We start from the raw sequence: 6,000 nt of genomic DNA, 5'->3' as shown, positions 1-6,000 counted from the left end.
TAATGTGGGGGGAACTCTGCTGCACCTAATGTGGGGGGAACACTGCCTACCTAATGTGGGGAGAACTATGCTGCACCTAATGTGGGGAGAACTATGCTGCACCTAATGTGGGGGGAACACTGCCTACCTAATGTGGGGAGAACTATGCTGCACCTAATGTGGGGAGAACTATGCTGCACCTAATGTGGGTGGAACACTGCCTACCTAATGTGGTGGGAACATTGCCTACCTAATGTGGGGGGAACTCTGCTGCACCTAATGTGGGGAGAACTATGCTGCACCTAATGTGGGGGGAACACTGCCTACCTAATGTGGGGAGAACTATGCTGCACCTAATGTGGGGGGAACTCTGCTGCACCGCTCCCAGAATTCAAGGGCCAGCATTTCTACGTTCTGACGCCGGCCCTAGAGCGTGACGTGCATGAACATCAAGCGAGCGGAGATTCCGCCTGGCCGAATACTTCGGCGCTAGGGCCGCGGGGCAATGAGCCGTCACCATTGATGGCTATGGTCCGCTCGCGGATTCCGCACAAAGAATGAACATGTTCTTTCTTTGCGCGGAACACTTCCAGCGGCGGAAATGTCCGCCGCTGAAATTCCGCAGTGTGAACGGGTCTCGCGGAGACCCGTTCACACTAATGTTAAAGTTCACACCGCGGAATTGCGCCTGCGGAATTCTTCACGGAAATTCCGCTGCAATTCCGTAGTGTGAAAGTACCCTTAGGGTGCCTGTCCAAATGTTGGTGTCTGCCGCGTCTCAGCAGCCACTCTTCTTCCCAGAGTTGCAGATGTGATGTCACAGCGTCACTCCGTCAATCGCTGGCCTGAGGGGTGTCCCGCCTCAGTCAGTGATTGGGGTAGTGGCACTGTGAGCTACGTCAAATAAGAAGCTACACCAGGCATAGGCAACATTCAGCACTGCATATGTTTTGGACTACATCTCCCATGATGCTCTTACAGCCCAAATACTGCCAAAGTATCATAGGAGATGTAGTCCAAAACATCTGCAGTGCCGAAGGTTGCCTATGCCTGCGCTACACTCTGCAGCTCTGAGAGGAGAAACACTGGCCTGCAGATGGGGCATCAGTGGGGAGCCATGAAGGTACATATAAGCTTTTTTATTTTTTACTTTAATAGCAAACTTTTGCCCATAGGTGAAATTTTATTCCCAATGGACAACCCCTCTGCTCACTCTTGGCTAAGTAGTCAAACAGGTTGTCCTATTAGGATTCACAACTCTTATTTTTTTATTCAAAATTTCCAATAACAATCCCCTTCTTTCAAAGCACCTATCCCACCCCTACAAGAGAGAGCAAAAGAACCAAATATTTAACTACTTCTGATTTTTAATATTTAATTACTTCTGAGTATTACTGGCCTGTCCTCAAATAAGAATTAAAAGCTTGAAACTTGTAAATATTCGAACCATGCATTGTTTGTAGATTGTACTTTTGGTTTAGTCTATTCTGGGACATAGGTCTCCTGTCCCTATTACAACAGTAACACCCAGACCCCTATTGATTAGAACTATGTTTTTTTTTATAATATCTTTGGGTACAATGTTCCAAGGCCATACTGAGGGTTAAGTTCACAATTTTAGCCCGAAAACCTGTGGGGAACTCCTATGTATACAACATGGAAAGTTCTATGTAGATTAAAAATTTCTTACGTGAAGAGTTGCACAATTGGTATGCAAACAATGCAGAGTTTGTACACACTGTTACTAGGACATACTTTCCCAGTGGAATGTGGTTAAAAAGTCCATCATGAGTCACACGATGCCAGAAATAAAATCAGACAATAATAAGGTTGGAGCTAGAGAATGCTATACTTTTATCTGCATAGTCATAGTTAAGGCAGACATTTTTAGGCTGGACTAACCTCTTCACTTGAACTAATAACATTGGGAAGTACAGAGCTGGAACTGATGACTGGCTACAGTGGATTCCAAACATCATCAGGGCAAGATGAGTGTGTCATCAGAAGTATGTAGAGAGAACAGGGAGGAACAGGGGGCGCTGGACCAGGCAAGGAGAGTATGCTGCAGTTTTATTTTAAAATAAATTGAAAAACCCTTTTATGTCTGTGATGGGCTTCCTCAGACATGTAGTAGCTGCATCACAAAATCGAACCCTTTAAAGGAAAACTGTCACCAAGTTCACCCACACTAAACCCAATACATTGGGTTATAGTGTGGGTGACCAGAAGTTTCTAAAGGGTTCACTTACTTTTGAAAGTTTTGCTGCCGCCAAGTTTGCGTTCTGTAAAGTCTTGTAATTGACCTCCTTTCTTGCGCTCTGCAGGCAGGTCCCCCGCTGGCAGTCTTACTTTGAATTCCGGAGGCAGGCGCCCGAAACCCGCCCCCCTTCTTGCATATGTATTTTGTGCTATTATCTGCACTAGTTGTCCGCCCCCTGAGCATTGCGCTCAGAGCGCATGCGCAACATTTTTTACCCGGCTCTCACCTCTTGAGGACGTCAGAGCCGCTTCCAGCGTAGGGCTAACGTTGGCAGCGTTAAAAGCGTAGTTCTAGCGTAGCAAGCAGAAGTCCGTAGAAAACTGCGAGCGCATGCTACGCTAGCACTACGCTCCTAACGCTAGCCCTGCGAGGTAAGTGGACAACTGCACATGCGCAGGGCTATGCTAGCACTACGCTCCTAACACTGCCTATGTTAGCCCTATGCTGTAAGCAGCTCTCCCGACACACAGTTCTCACATCATCAGGACGTGAGAGCTGGGTAAAAAAAAAAACAGCGCATGCGCTCTGAAGACAGGGTGCAGCGCTCAGGGGGACGGATATCTAGCGCACATAATAGAACAAAATATTTATGCAAGAAGGGGTCGGGCTTCGGGCACCTGCCTTTGGAACCCAAAGTAAGACTGACGGCTGGGGACCTGCCTGCAGAGCGCAAGAAAAGACTTTACAGAATGCTAACTCGGCGGCAGCAAAACTTTCAAAAGTAAGTGAACCCTTTAGAAACTCCTAGTCACCCAAACTATAGCCCAGTGACAGTTTTCCTTTAAAAGGGATTGTCCAGTGACAAAATACTTTTCACAAACTTTCCTAGGTGCTACAATATTAATAACATATTCAGCTGCCCTGATCCTCTGCTGCCATTTCAATGGCTCTATCATTTACCAATTGGCTGAGGAGGTTTTTTCTTATTCTTTTTTAAGTGGGACAGCACATCATCAGAAGCAGAGATCGGGAGCAGTCAGATCAGCAGTGCAGGGGAAGTGGAGGCGGATCTCAGCAGGTGAGTACCTTTTTTTTTTTTTGCAGCATCTCTGACCCTTTGTTAAGGCACATAAGCAGGCCAAGCTTCTTAAATCATAGCTGATATTCGCCAACCACCTATTTCCTTGCAGATTTAATGTAGTAAAACATAACACCTATTCAAAAGAATATATTACATGACCTGGGACATCAGAGTAGGGGCTTCTTGGGTATGTCTTCAAATCTGACTAAAAGGAGATCCTCAGTAGGGAACACCCCTCTAAAACAAACTACCGTATATACTCGAGTATAAGCCGAGACCCCTAATTTCAACCCAAAATCCCAGGAAAAGTTATTGTCTCGAGTATAAGCCTAGGGTGGGAAATACATCATCCCCCCTGTCATCATCCAGACCCGTCATTAACATCCTCATCACCGCCTGTCATCATCCAGAGCCTCATCATCATCACCTGTCATCATCCCCTTGCCATCATCCCACACCCCCCCCTTCATCATCCCCTTGCCATCATCCCACACCCCCCCCTTCATCATCCCCTTGTCATCATCCCACACCCCCCCCTTCATCATCCCCTTGTCATCATCCCACACCCCCCCCTTCATCATCCCCTTGTCATCATCCCACACCCCCCCTTCATCATCCTCTTATCATCCGCCCTCAGTGGTCTTCAACCTGCGGACCTCCGGAGGTTTCAAAACTACAACTCCCAGCAAGCCCGGGCAGCCATTGGCTGTTCGGGCTTGCTGGGAGTTGTAGTTTTGAAACCTCCGGAGGTCCGCAGGTTGAAGACCACTGCGGCCTTCGACATCATCCAGCCCCCTCTCACCCCCTTTAGTTCTGTACAGTACTCACCTCCGCTCTGCGCTGGTCCGGTGCTGCAGGGCTGTCCGGTGAGGAGGTCGTCCGGTGGGATAGTGGTTCCGGGCTGCTATCTTCACTGGGGGTGCCTCTTCTTCGCGCTGCGGGTCCGGAATAGAGGCGTTGCCTGGACGATGACGCAGAAGTACGTTGGCAATGAACGTACCTCTGCGTCGTTGTCAAGGCAACGTGACTATTTTGGGGCCGGGCCCGAAGCGCTTAGAAGAGGCCTCCCCGGTGAAGATAGCAGCCCGGAACCACTATCCCACTGGACGACCTCCTCACCGGACAGTCCTGCAGCACCGGACCAGCGCCGAGCACTGTACAGAACTAAAGGGGGTGAGAGGAGGGTGGATGATGTCGAAGGCCGCAGTGGTCTTCAACCTGCGGACCTCCGGAGGTTTCAATACTACAACTCCCAGCAAGCCCGAACAGCCGATGGCTGCCCGGGCTTGCTGGGAGTTGTAGTTTTGAAACCTCTGGAGGTCCGCAGGTTGAAGACCACTGCGGGTGGAGAGTTCACTCGAGTATAAGCCGAGGGGGGTGTTTTCAGCACGAAAAATCATGCTGAAAAACTCGGCTTATACTCGAGTATATACGGTATGTATCCTCCTTATCATTGGTGAACATGTGAATAAACATGTGGTCATTTTCCATTGCAGTAGGCCTATCTCAAAAAGGTTTTATGTACACTGCTCAATAAAATTAAGGGAACACTTAAACAACACAATGTAACTCCAAGTCAATCACACTTCTGTGAAATCACACTGCCCACTCAGGAAGCAACACTGATTGACAATCAATTTCACATGCTGTTGTGCAAATGGATCAGACAACAGGTGGAAATTATAGGCAATTAGTAAGACATCCCCAGGTTCTGCAGGTGGTGACCACAGACCACGCACTTCTCAGTTCCTATGCTTCCTGGCTGATGTTTTGGTCACTTTTGAATGCTGGCAGTGCTTTCACTCTAGTGGTAGCATGTGACGGAGTCTACAACCCACACAAGTGGCTCAGGTAGTGCAGCTCATCCAGGATGGCACATCTATGCGAGCTGTGGCAAGGTGGTTTGCTTTGTCAGTCAGCGTAGTGTACAGAGCATCGAGGCGCTGCCAGGAGACAGGCCAAAACATTAGGAGACGTGGAGGAGGGCAACAACCCAGCAGCAGGACCGCTACCTCTGCCTTTGTGCACGGAGGAGCACTGCCAGAGCCCTGCAAAATGACCTCCAGCGGGCCACAAATGTGCATGTGTCCACTCAAACGGTCAGAAACAGACTTCATGAGGGTGGTATGAGGGCCCGACATCCACAGGTGGGGGTTGTGCTTACAGCCAAACACCGTGCAGGACATTTGGCCTTTTCCAGAAATCACTAAGATTGGCAAATTTACCATTGGCGCCCTGTGGTCTTCACAGATGAAAGCAGGTTCACACTGAGCACGTGTCAGTCTGGAGACGCCATGGAGAACGTTTTGCTTTCTGCAACATCCTCCAGCATGACTGGTTTGTCGGTGGGTCAGTAATGGTGTGGAATTTCTTTGGGGAGGCCGCACAGCCCCCCATGAGCTTGCCAGAGCTAACCTGACTGCCATTAGGTACCGAGATGAGATCCTCAGACCATATGCTGGTGCGGTTTGGCCCTGGGTTCTTCCTAATGAAAGACAATGCTAGGCCTCATGTGGCTGTAGTGTGTCAGCAGTTTCTGCAAGAGGAAGGCATTGATGCTATGGCCCATTCCCCAGACCTGAAACTGATTGGGAAATCATGTCTCTCTCCATCCACCAATGCTACGTTACACCACAGACCGCCACCTCATCAGGAGCATGCCCAGGCGTTGTAGGAAGGTCATACGGGCATGTGGAGGCCACACACTACTGAGCCTCATTTTGAATTGTTTTAAAGAACA

This window comes from Hyla sarda, chromosome 6 (genome assembly GCF_029499605.1).
Source record: "Hyla sarda isolate aHylSar1 chromosome 6, aHylSar1.hap1, whole genome shotgun sequence".
NCBI classification, from domain to species: Eukaryota; Metazoa; Chordata; class Amphibia; order Anura; family Hylidae; genus Hyla; species Hyla sarda.
Note: the sequence above shows the minus strand (reverse complement) of the source record.